Genomic DNA, 14,116 nt, shown 5'->3' with positions numbered 1-14,116 from the left:
TAGCATGGTGATTGAAAAACAGTAAGTCAAAAAGATATTAGTACAAAGATATATATACATGAACAAAATATTGACAAAAAAAGTGTGAAGTGGCAGCACTGTTACAGATAGAGCGGGATGATCATCTTAATTACCTATGAGAATCAATTACATAAATTGGTGTCACATAAAAATTAATCAAAATTACAATTAAATTGATTAATGTCACAAAAATAATCAACTAGTCAAAATTAATGTTTCTAAGTATTATTGTTTTTGATTACTCCAACTATCCAAGTCTAATGTGAGAATAATCTTTTATCAAATTCCACTAGCTGTGCAGCTTTAATTACAGGCATAATATGCCATTGTTGAGATGAGTAAGTCCAAAAGATATTAGTACAAATCACCGATTTAAACTATTGTATTGTTCCAAAAGTGAGATAGACTTGTTATGTTTTTTTTCTTCAGGAAAATACAAAAATAAATAAAGCAATAAATTGAATGCACAATTGTTTTACAAATCTGAAAGCAATGTGTACATTTCGAGTCTAAGTCATTATTAGCCAAAGGAAGACTTTTATAAAAGTTACAAAGATATATATGAAATAGGCTAATCATAGAATGTAAATGGTTTAAACAAACAAATATGATTTCCATATTTCATCACCACTGCTATCAATAAAAATTTAACACCCATGCAGGAGTGCAGTGTGATGAAATCACTTTGTTTATAAATGGTGAATTAAAACTAAGAGTACAAAGCAATGATTAGCCTTTTCTGAATTCAGATAGTGTAAATATTATCATACTACAATTTTCACAAAATTATTATTTAACTAGCCACTACTCTACCAGTATACGTTGGTCATTAGTACTTCCATTAGTGGAAATCCAGGTGTATTATGTACTACATCCATGCTTAGATTCCATATTTAAAAATTTAAATTGTCTTTTGAATCTTCATAGTTTACTTATAATGTTCGCATGAGTAAAGACTGGCCTTTTCTATTCAATCTTTTGCCATCTTCATGGCACAACATTGTAAGTTTGTTTGGCTATTGCCATAACTCTTCAACATTAACACAGCAGACAAAAATGAATGTTCTTTCAACAGAATTTTTTTTTAGTGATAACCAAAGCTTATCTCATAAACACTTGACCTACTTTGCTATCCAACAGATGGGCCTACACTTTTTGATAAGCTAGTATATACATATAAACTACACTTTTTATGCTTTTGCCAAGATACAGAAACATTTTTCACATAACTATCGATTATTCAAATTTTGGAAATCTAGAAGTAAATTACAGATTATTTTTTATTGTTCATATGATAAAATTAAGTAGGGTCTCATGAAATTTATTATAAATTTTACAGTTTCCTTTCAATTCTGTAAAAATAATTAAAATAAACTGGTCAAAAGTATAGGAGCAACTTGAACATTACTTCAACTGATAATCAGCTAATTCCCAACAGAAACTTCAAAATACAGGCTGACAGAGGTTTTGTTTCTGTGTAAATAAAAAACTAAAAATTGATTTTTTATGCTTTGATAAGCAATATACTCCAATCATCAAAATTATGATATATATACATATTTATATTACAAGCTCTCAATGATTATTTCAGAGACAGCTGCCCATCATTTCCTCAGGTTTACATGGCCAAGTAGAAAGCAGTAATGCTGTTTAGAATTCAATTATCTATTATCATGCAACATTTAGTGGGAAACTGATAGCCTTGTTTTTTATTTTTATGTTATTAAAAAAGCGTTTTGATGAATCAACCCAGATGGTGCCATATACAGTGGCATGCCCATTTTAAATTATTAGGGAAGCAAACAGGTATGTCAAGGTCCAAAGGTCACGACAATAGAGAAATATATTGAGGGATGGGTCTGTAATATTAGGATATTTTAAGTCAGTGGTTCTTTAGGAAAAATGGAATTTATTTAGTGCTCTTTGAAAACATACGATATATATATAGATAAATGATACTTAATGTTACAGATTTGTTCTTAAATTATATAATAAGCCTAAACTTTTCAGCACTTAATAAACTATATTACAGATTTCATGATATCGTAGGCATATATGTATGATCTTAACCAACATCCTTTTTTAACAGAGTACTGATATACAACGAAGTATAACCCATGCAAGGAGTGTTCGACCTTAACACAAGCTACTAGAAGTACTAACCTGCATGTACTAACAAACGTGCCATCTGTTGCAAAGTTGACATAATACACAACAGTAAATATTTGTTCCCAGAATCGGTTATGATTATAGCAAGTGCCATTTTCAATTAAACATCGTGTTTCTTTCGCATATACAACAATATACTTTATAAAGTCTGGCTAATCAGGGAGGGAAACAGATTTTTAATCTTGTTACACAGGAACGTAAATGAATCTTAACTGCTAGCTAAAACTAAGTTGAAGAAAAAGAAGTATTGTTAGTTTAACTACGTCAATTCAAAGTTTCCGTCGTGTCTTTACGTGCGTTTCAATGCTCTAATTCAAGTTTCTGTACGTGCAAACATAACGCGAACAGTGAACAGCTGAACATCCACTGACAGGACTTCAGTCAAATCCGCTACGGTAAGCCACGAGCGCCGTTGTCTGCACCTTCTCAAAATAGGGTTTGTTCAAGGTTGCTAGATATTTCAGGAAGTCCTCGAGTACGAGCAACGGCCCGGCTGTTTCATTTTTCAGATAAATGTAATCGAAAACATACCCCCACTACATTATTGTTTTAGCCTCCTAGGCATACTGATTTTATGCTTATGAAAAAGTTCAGGGTTATGTTACAGCAAGATGACTGAACCTTAGAAACATTACTCACCAATCAGTCAAGTATAAAAAGCACGTGCGACAACTTTCAAAGCTTTACTGCAATATAACCTTTTAAACATCCTTATAACCTTACACACATACATACATACATATAAATAATACCCTTAATAACATTTTCTTTTCCACTTAAGTAAGGTTTTCGCTTTATTTTATTTACATTCCTTGCCTTTTAATCACAAACAAAACAGCTGCAATAACATGACAATATGAATTTAAACCTATGAAAATTGTGTTTATGAAACATCTATGCCCCCTCAAAATGTTATACTGTATATTTAAGTCTTCCCAAATTGACTGACACTGGTCTTTGACCCATGATCTATAAAAATTAATGGGTCAAGCTCTACGCCTGTATGTAGTACCTGTTGTATAAGCTTGATCAATATCCATTCATCCTGTATTGAAATATCATGCCCGCAAGATTGGGGAAGATTTTTTATATACAAATGACCTTTTGATCCATTACCTTGAAAACCAAATGTACCCAAGACCTTAGTATGTAGTACCTGTTAAAAATCCATCCAATCTTGAGATATACTGTATACGAGTTCGGGACGAACAGACTGGGACAAACCAATATGCAAAAGGCGATGGGAGTAGGAAGAGGGAATGCAAGTTTCACGTAATATGCAAGATCAGATAACGTTATCCAGTTCTTAACTCGTTGATAATTACAAATAGGGAGTTGCAGTGGTGCAAGTTGCGAAGCATGATTAATTAATAAATTCGAAAAACCAACGACCCTTCTATATTAAAATTTAAAACTTGTCCAGAACACATTGAGGTAACATAACTGTTGAATACTGGAACCACAAAAACAAATAATAATTAAATATATAGTTTTATCTTTAGAAAATGTAATATACTTGTAGAACTCCCATGATACTTTCAATATTCAAAGACTCGCTAATGCGCTAATTCTACTCTTATGTAACTCTCAATTAATACAACTTAATTACATTTTGGTTTGGAATTGAACTTTGGTGAATAGCATATTAAGCGATTTCGTAAACAACTTTCTAGAAAAAGTAAATCCAGAAAGAAATTTAATAGGACTAACTGATTACAACGAAATTAATCACGCCTACGTAAAAACACCCCTTGAATATAAATAAAAACAACACTAGAAATAGGTCCGTAAAAGAGGTTAGTTTTCTTTACTAGAATGTGTAATATGTCACAAAAATTTCAAAGGTTTGCATTCATGAATACGAACCTATAGATACATATGAAGTAATCTTTATTATAATGGAGCTTGTGATGTATATGTGTCCAAAACTCGGATCTCGGAAACTACCGCACCGATCATCACCAATCATAACTGGGTAATATTTTTATAACTAGGAAGTATTTTTATAGCTGAGCAATAAATAAAACAACTGAAATTTCCACTAAAACGATATGTTTCAGATATAACCAATAAAAATTACAAACAAAAAGAAGATTTAACCAATTAAAAATTACAAACAAAAAGGAGCGAATTTCAGATATAACCAATAAAAATTACAAACAAAAAGAAGATTTAACCAATTAAAAATTACAAAAAAGGAGTAAGTTTCAAATATAAAACAACCAAATAACAAACTTAATAATATTTGTTTTTCTTTCGTGAAAATCTTATGAGTGTTGTAACAGAAAAGCAAGGCACTTTCATTGATAACTGCGTCTACCAAAAATACTTAAATAAAATCTATTCTGATGTAAAGCTGTGATGATAGCTCATTTTTAAACTAAAATTTTAATATAATCCTTTTTCTCATGAATGGTGAACGTTATTGAATGTCAAGTATGAGTACATTGTTGTAGAACTGTCAGACAATTCCAGAAAAGGTCGCAGGCCAAATAGCCTTCCACAAAAACTAGTAGGTATACCTATGCGGATGTAAAAAACAAAACGCGTGGCTATGTTAAAAAAGCGACAACAACATATCCCAGTCGTCAGCTACGTAACTTCGTATGAAACTCTTAGTTTTATGGAAAACCTCGATTATACAGAAAAACCAGTATTTAATATGACTAAAACAACTGTTTGTCCTAGGGGAATAACATTTTGTCAAAAGCACACACAGAGTAAGAAGTTTTATTCGGGAAATTTCAGTTTGGACGCGGTACTGTGTGTGTTTAAAAAACTGTTACCGAGAATGTTCAATACGCTTTCCATAATTCTCGACCAGTATATCAACCTAACCCCAACCGAAAATACTGCAAGCATCATCTGTTCCGAACAGTGTTCATCATCCCCACAATATCCAGCACTCGTATTACCAATACAGTATTGCTGGATGAGAGAGAAACGGGAGAAATTTCTTTTTAAAGATTTATCGATTTTAAATATACGGGTTTTTTTATATACTCATCCTCTACAGGGTTCGACTTCTAAGACTTACATGAAATATTATCAAAGACAAACTTAAAGGAATAGGTGGGCAAGTTTTTTAGGTAAGGGGAACTACATGCCAGACATGGGCACTACTTACCAGGGTAGGTAGTAGTATGTTTAAGGAAGTTCTTAACATATTCATTGTAGTTTTAAACTAAACTTGCATAGTGGTGCTGGAAACTGGGAATAAACAAACTGATAGGATTACTAGAGCAACCACGAGTTAAATAACAGTTTTAAAGATGTCTTAGATTTAAAGATGACTACAGCAGATTCAAGACTGTGTTTATTTGTATTACAAACAAAATGAACGAGTTAAACGCTTTAGTTAAAATGGAACTCTATGATGTAATGGGAATTAGGGAAACTTGTTTAAATTTGGAGAACACTGATAGTGGGAATTATTATAAAAATCCAAGTTATAAGTTATTTAACAATGACAGACTTTTTAAAAGAGAGGAGGAGTGGATCTTTATATAATGGATAAACTGCAGCCTGTTAGGATTGAAGACTTAAGAAATTGTACGATAGTCATGAGATTGAATTCATATAGTTATAATCAGGGGTTTTAGGAATATTAAGGTTTTAGTTAGTTATAGGCCACCTGATCAAACAGAAGTCATTAAGAAACAGTATAATGAAATTATGGTTGTTACTAATAATACTAATACAATAATTATGGGAGACTTTAATTTTAGACACATTGATTGGAATTATATGGTGGGGTGAGTGCTATTTTAGATTTGCTTTTAATCACTAATGAGGATATGGGTACAAGAACATTTGAGGAAAACTGGTCATTGCATAATTAGGTTGGCTGTTTTCCTACATGGTGGTGGTAAATGAAAGTTTATTTTCTAATTTTCAAAAAAAGCCAATTTGGAAGCCGTGAGACAAGATGTACACTGCAATTTAGATAATGGGTTAAAAGGTTATATGTGACAGACACTGGCATATCCAGGAATCTGAAAAGGGGGGGGGGGCAAGTATTGACACTAATATTTGCATATAATTTATATTTATTATTATAATATTTAAACTTTATTATTTCCTTTACATTGGTTAAAGGAGTGTTAGAACATGACACTTTATTGACATCACTCAGCTACTGTGAATCGTGACTTTACTGAAGTTGGAATTTTGGAAACCATGAATTGGATTTGCAGTGAGATGCAAGTTGAAGCTAACGAACATAAAAGTGCAAACAGTTACATAGCAAAATTAGGAATTGCAGAGAAACATTGGTGAAAAATAAAAATACAAGCAAGGGGGGGGATACCACCGAGAGTAGTGGAGGCCACCATTTTATAAGAGTTTAAGATGAGGATCTATGATTTCCTCAAAAATTAAGGTGGGTTTATATTTTTACTCTTCTCAAGAATGGGTGTGCAAGAACAGCCTTGAATAACCAAAAGTGATTACAAGAAAAAACTTTATTTTTAACACAGGAACTGAAAAATGGCACAGATCTCCAATTACATTTGCTAAGGGCCACTTAATTATAACTAGGCATGGGTGAACAGCTGGATTTAATAACCAAGAAAAATATCACTTCGTTAAGTTTATACAATTTTATCAATAACTACTTTATTACAATTCAACCACAGAAGATAAAAAAAGCAAATTATAGGGCAATAATGCTCAAACATATATTTCAATGGAAGACTGACTGGTTTCCTGCTGGTAACATTTATTTATTTACAACCTGTGAGAGCTCTACTGCTCAAAACTTCATGAAATAAGCATTGATTACACTACAAATATAATACATATTTGTTTTTGTTTTGTTTGTAACTTCATAATTCAGTGTAAACTTCATTAACTTATTAATGCTAAAAGCCATAACATACATTCAACTGTACATCAAGGGGAACAGTAGTTCCGATGTCCTAGTTGTATAAAAAGGTGTCGGAGAGATACCAGTGATTTTCTATACAGCACAGATAGTTTTGCTGATCCTAGGTGTTCTGGTGCACCTAAACTACATCAGCCAGAAGCACCATTCCACCTTTAATACATAGTTAAGTCGAATGTATGTCAAAAAGTAAGAGAAATAAATCACCAAAGTAAGGCTAATATATATTTATTTTACTTTTGAAACACCATGTCTACAGTATGTGAAATCTGAGCTTCCATGATATTTTACTTGTTTTACAACCAAAGAATGTGTCTACTGTGATGTTTACATAATATACACAAAACTAATTATTCTTGTATTAAAAAAAAGAGCATTTGCTAATAAAGTGTGAAATTAAAAAAAACTGTTTTGGGGTAGGATTGAACTTGCGATGCTCTGTATATTACACTGTGACTTTAACCACAAGACTACAGTTTAGGTTGCATACAAAGAATACGATTCTAATCATGGTCCTTTATCGGCTTTGTACGGAAAGAAAGCAAAAAAATTAAGCCTTTTTCAACAAAATGGGCAGTATCAGACAACAGCTAAAACCAGTGACATTGAATGCATAGTTCAGGTAGCATTGTGTGCAGTGTTTGTGAAAAATAAAAATAAGTGGTACCTATAACAAAAACATTGTCAATGTGAAAAAATGCCAAGCTATGAATAGAACCCAATTATATAAAGTGGAGTTATAAGATACAAGCCAAGTTTTTTCTAACTTGTATTGTGTATTTGATTCCAGTAGATGAAGATAAGAGCTACAGTTTAAATGTTGATGCTTATCTCATAATAATACTAATAATATTAATACCACTACTATTAATAATAAAAGTAATACAGGGATTCTTCAATTGTTTCTTCTGACTTGGCTTGTGTGTCTGATATCTCCATTTTATATGGCTGGGTTCTTTTTTATAATTTCACATTTGTTTGAATAATTTTACATAAACTGCATATCATACAAACAACAAAATAAGCAAAATATTTTGATAAGGTAACACTAATTCACAAATTGAAGTAACAAAATGTTTCTCATCAAATAGAATTTCTCATCTGACAGTAGTTTGACAAGTTAAAGTTCTGTTAAAGGTTACTTAGTGACCCAGTTAAAAATAATAATAAACCTATTCCAAAAAATTTGATTGAAAAATGTAATAACAATTTAAAAGGTGCATTCACTCCACTGGGTGCCATGTACACCCTTAAAGATAATGTAAACAGAAAATAGCTGATGTATGTCTAATTCAAAAATTAAACTTGCAAAGTATACCAAAAATTACAAACTTAGTAAAAATAATATATCAGATTTAAGTACTATACTTCAAACAATGTGAAAATGTAGTAAAGATGTAATTTTGGATTTCTAAAATTTTTTTTTACACACTGTGTTACTATTTATGAGACATTCTCCTAGTTGTGGTATCTACTCTACAATTTACTAATCTCTTATTTTAAGAATTTATCTGAGTTGGACTTAACTACAAACAGCTAAGGGCCTGTTTTTTTAGATATTTTTTTGCTTAGTTATGATGAACGACCAATGACTTTACACATCAGTTTTTGTAAATAAGGTACACCACACAATGAATCTTGTTTATCATTGCATACTGCAGTAACTAAATTTTGGACATTTAAATTTCTTTTTAAGTTTTATAGCAACCTTTTTTGACATCAAACTGTATGCAGCAAGTATTAACTGGGATCTTTTCAAATAATAAAAGAACAACAAATTTGTTGAAAAATAAAATAATTATTGAACAGATAAAACAGTTCCATTAGTATACACTAACTAATGAACAACTTCCTAAATATAACATTACAATTAAGTTACATTTTCTTCCTGTTGCATAAAACAGGTAATACATAGTCAATGAATAATCAAAATATACTCTCAAACTTTACAACAAAAGTCTAGCTAACAATGAACCCTCCACAGACTGCATCGTTTGTACTATATGTACACAACTTAAATTTAATTGTTTATTTTCGAAGCATGATTTTCTTCACTGAGTTTTAGCTTAATATAGATTCTATAATTGATTTTCAAATAATTTATCTAACTTTCACCACTAAACATTACCTGATAACACTTAACAGAAAGTAATGAACTGTTAACAGATAAAACTGAATCACATTATTGTGTGGTATGCCTGGAAGAATATATCATGATATTTGAAACCTGCCCTGGTCACTAAGTAAATAACTTGTACACCCACGAAATATTGTCTGGTTTGTATATTCATCAATCAGAATGTCTCCCTGCAGTCATACCAGGGTATGCCTTAGAGTACAAATACCACAGGTTACTTTCTAGGCAACAAAAATTTCACCAGCTCTCTGTCTACATGCTTTAAATTCACCAAGTAGATAATTTTTTTTCCCTATCAAGTTCATTTGTTGTTACAATAAAGTGACAATGACAATGATAATTGAGGTTCAATAGTATTTACTGTGTTGCTTGTGGTTGAGACCATAAGTTTTATACAGTGCTAAAACACATCAACAAATAAAATTATTTCTAGTTGTATTGACCTCCTCTAAACTTTGAGCTTCTTATTCCATACCTATAATAACTTCGTTAGACACTTGTGGACTAGATGAGTGAGAAGTGGCAAACCACTCTGCTTGGAATTTTTTGGGCCCATGCTGGTCCACTCCTCACCTACTACATATGTCTCTGTTACTTAAATTGACCAGAGAATCATTGATGGGATTCAAATGAACTATATAAGCTTGTTAAATACATTTTTCTCAGTTATTTATGCATCAAATTGTATGGAGGTTATTAATAACATATGAACAATACAAAAAATTTAAGAATACCATCAATATTACAATGAACCCACTATGTACAACTTGGATACTCTGTGTATATTACACAGAAAATGAGCAATAGTGAAATTTGCTAATTGATTAACTGTTAGACTCATTAATCAATTACTATCAAGTAATCTTCTTATTACAATTTTTTCTTTTGTTTTTGTTAATGATATTTTTAGACAACTCTTGGTTTAACCCTATTAGGGTTGGTCAATAGCTCCCTGGAGTTGAGAGGGCACACTAGCATAACAAATTTCAAATAATAATTCTAATTTTATGCCACCAGGTCTTTGCTTAAAAATATATGAGAATTGATATCTTGTAACTTTGTAAAATTTATTTAATTTGAATTTGAAAAGAAATATGTAAAACATATTGGAACTTTGACCACTGCACAGGTCCAATAGGTATTGCCTGTAAACAAAGCCCTTTTAAACAAATTTTCAGAATTTTACTACCCATTCCAAAGTATAGGTTAATATTTAACCAAATCTTGGCATCCCTTAGAAATAAACTTATTCAACTTTGTTTCCCAGGTGACTTTCATTTTCTCTCAATAAATGTTTCAAGAATCCTGTTATGATGTCACAGAAAGTTGGTTGGACAATAACTAATAGATCTTAGCCTCCAAACAAGATAGAACCAATGGCTAAACATGATTGGATAGAAAATGTTTTTGTCTAGCACTATAACGTAAATAACATACGTAGATCATAATGTATGGTTTCTGAGAAGCACCTAGCAGAAATTCTTACAGTAGAGAACTAAGGATTTTAATACTAAGTTTACAAAACTTAGAAACAAGCCAAAAACCTGGGAGTTTTTTTTTATAGTTTCTTTTTTCATGATAATTTCTTTGTGCTATATTATGTCTGTTTTAAAACTACTGGAATATTCTTCTATGAGAAGACATAAGGTAAGGATATTTAGGGTTAGTGGGTACAGTAAGCTCATTCTGTCATGGCAAACTATTCAGATGACAGTAAAACTTTTTTTTTCTATCTACGTATATTTGTAAATTTATTATTACTCAAACAATGCATACAAGTACAAGAACTCCTCAGTAATTGAACTGTATTTATAAAATGGAACTTTGATTAACAAAAGTGATATTAATCCACTTTTAATTCTTTCATACTTTCTTTGTATGTAAGAGCTCCTATCAAAACACAAAATAATGAATATGCCATTAATAGAACAATAGATAAATAACAGGAAGATTTTTTCTTGAAAAAACAAACAAAAAACAACAACAACAAAAACTATTGGATACATTTACATGATTTTTTAATTCTTTTAAAACCAGTATTTAACAACAAAATTTCCAAAACTTCCCAACCTAAATATATAAATACTTAACCAAATTACATAATTTTTTTCAAGCATAAACTATATATTATGTAGAAAGTGTGATTTCCTGCAATTAAATTAAGCATTTTAAAAGTGAGAACAAAACAAACAGGAGTGACAACGTCATCTTGTAAGCCTAGACAGAGTTAGTGATAGATATCTTCAGGTACAACAATTCAGGATTAATATTTTATTAACAGTGAACTGTTGTACATGAAAACATATCATATGTGCAACATAGTACAAAACCTGTAAGAAACTGAAAATAGCATTCTATGGGTTTTCCCTACAAATTTTAACAAAACTGTGCTACTAAACCTAAATATACTAATTCATCATTAAAAATATTTGTCCTTAGATTTCATGTGAAAAACTAGTAAAGATTCTTAATTGTTCCAGCATGTAATAGGTAATATACAATTTAGAGAAAACAAGTTCACCCCAATCTTAGAAAAACAGACAGTATAATGGTTACTGAAGTATTTCAATAGATATTAAAATCATGGTAATATAAAAAATCTTTAATCAGAGAAATTACAGGATTTTTTGTACCTTCTACCATAAGCACGAAAAACTTTAAAAAATAATTCACAAGTTTATAAGTATAAAAAACATCGTAAGCTTTTAAATGAAAAATTGTTGATTTTCAAGGAAGTAACATTTCACAGTACAAGCTGGAAGTAACTGTAGAAACGCAGGTGCATACTGAGAAATCAGTAAATCAAACAACTTGAAGATTTCTGTATTAGGAAGTGTTTAAGTGGCACATGACAACAGCCAGACTTGTTTTCCTTTATCAATGCTTCCTATTTATCTAGAGCTAATTCTGAGTAAACAGGAGTTAGCCATTAAACAGTATTACATACCGACAGATTGTTATTAATCCATGTCTAGTAATTTCTGACAAATACTTAAATGAGAAAATTATTCTATAATCAACATTTTTTTGAGCAAATAAGGAATAATGAATATTAACTTGGCATAAATTTTTTTGTTACCTTAATCCTACCCTAAGTAATACTGGCTACGATTTACAGCTTCTAATAAGAGACCAATAAACTAAGTTAAAGCCACAGTATTATTTAGTTTAAACAAAGTAAACATGAATAAGATGCATTTCTGTGACTTTTTTTGTAACCAATGGCTATAAAGCAACACTCTCACATTTATTAACAGCCAAAAGCAAATACAAATTAATCAGTACACTAATGGTAGTGAACAATATGAAAAGATAGCAATTTATTATTCATTCTCTTTGAATCACAAAACAGAAAACTACCCAAAGTTAAGTTAAAAGAGTTACAAAAATGGTCAGATCCTACTTGATAGAAAAATCTTGTGTTCTCTTTCGCATGATTATTAAACCAAGTATCTTTCCTGTACTTGTTCAACAACAACCACAAAGGAGATGTCCTTGAACTAACATACGTTTAATAACAAAGACAATGAAAACATTTATACAAAGCAAGCTGTACATTTCCTATGATTTCTGACAAAAGCCCAAAATAAATAGTCTTAAAAAAGTGTCTGGGAATGTATTCAGAGAAAGGGGTTTAGTGACCGTGCTAACAAGGGTTTACAGTGGAAAACCTTAACAGTGAGGGTACCCGACAGAAGAAACAATGCATTCTAAATTTTACAAGAAAGAGCAGTAAATAATTAAATATCTATACTTGTTACCAGGAAGCTTGCTCTGAGTGGAAGTTAATATAAATTTCCTTCTGTTTTTGAAAACTCATAATAATGGTAAATTAATATAGATAAAATAAGGATAGACTGTTCTCTACATTAAATACTTTTCTGTTTATTGTGAGCTTTCAGCCTTCTTACCACAACCTTCATTGGGCAACAATGTACATTAATTGTTTTTGACCTGAATAATGCTATGCTAATATCGTTACTTTAAAATCAGGCCTTATGGCAAGTTACTCTGCTGTAACAACAACAACAAAAGACCTGCTGACTATAAACTTTAGAAATAGCTTTAAGAACACATACATTTGATTTACTGATATCATAGGTATTCAGACAAGCAGACTAACTTCATATTATATAGTTATTACTGTAAGCTTTGAAGCTGCTCATTTATGAGCTTGTTGTATTATTAAGTCCTAATGCAATTGTCTCAAGCACAATTGTTTTCCCATTAATATATGTTGTTGCAACTATTTCATATATATTAATTATAAACACTTTAATAACTTTTAATCATGCTTTCTCAAATCCATGATGTTTTGGCATTTTGTATATAGTTGGACAATACTAATCTACCTCTGACATGTCTTTGTGTTCATACTTTCCTCACAAAGCAAGCTGGGAGTGAAATATCACAGGTTTAAATCTGTACTTTTGCCAGGAAAAAGTGTACGTACAGTCATTACTCTATTAAATATTAATGACTACCCCCCATACCAATAAATTAGCCAAACAACATTTACTTCAAAATCAATTAAAGACTAAAGCAAGTAAACAGATGAAATTCAAAATAGTTAAAGGAATTAACTACCCAACACTTGATTGTTAAACTTATAGCATTATGTAATGAAACTCTTCCTAGAAATACCATATTATCAATCTTTAGCCTCTAGATACAGGATTCCATGACCAAAAGTTGGTTCCCTTAACACATGAAAAGGGACCAGATAGCATCAACAGCTCTAATCTAGAGAGTTGGGCACTTAGTTGTACTTGCTGATTGATTAATCAATTACAATCGATTAATACTCACATATACCTGTTGAAACAATTAAATATTGTGCAGTCAAACTAATCCCTTGGATCAGAGCATATATACAATATGATTGTCTTGTGGGCCATTTACAA

General features: G+C 30.9%; 1 protein-coding gene across 1 annotated transcript in view; it reads right to left on the bottom strand.

Moving 5' to 3' along the window:
• Window positions 1-13,003, bottom strand: part of LOC106458910 (TGF-beta-activated kinase 1 and MAP3K7-binding protein 2-like) — a 57,411-nt gene extending 44,408 nt beyond the window's left edge. Inside the window, exons 1-3 of the mRNA XM_022385451.1 lie at window positions 12,974-13,003; window positions 9,013-9,019; window positions 3,857-3,859 (exon numbers count right to left, since the gene is read on the bottom strand). The gene's annotated coding sequence lies outside the window, so the exon portion shown is untranslated. The remainder of the gene's footprint in view (window positions 1-3,856; window positions 3,860-9,012; window positions 9,020-12,973) is intronic.
• Between the last annotated feature and the right edge of the window lie 1,113 nt (window positions 13,004-14,116).

The sequence above is a fragment of the Limulus polyphemus genome, unplaced genomic scaffold, assembly GCF_000517525.1.
Source record: "Limulus polyphemus unplaced genomic scaffold, Limulus_polyphemus-2.1.2 Scaffold25, whole genome shotgun sequence".
Taxonomy (NCBI): domain Eukaryota; kingdom Metazoa; phylum Arthropoda; class Merostomata; order Xiphosura; family Limulidae; genus Limulus; species Limulus polyphemus.
This window is presented reverse-complemented; position numbering and strand designations above follow the sequence as displayed.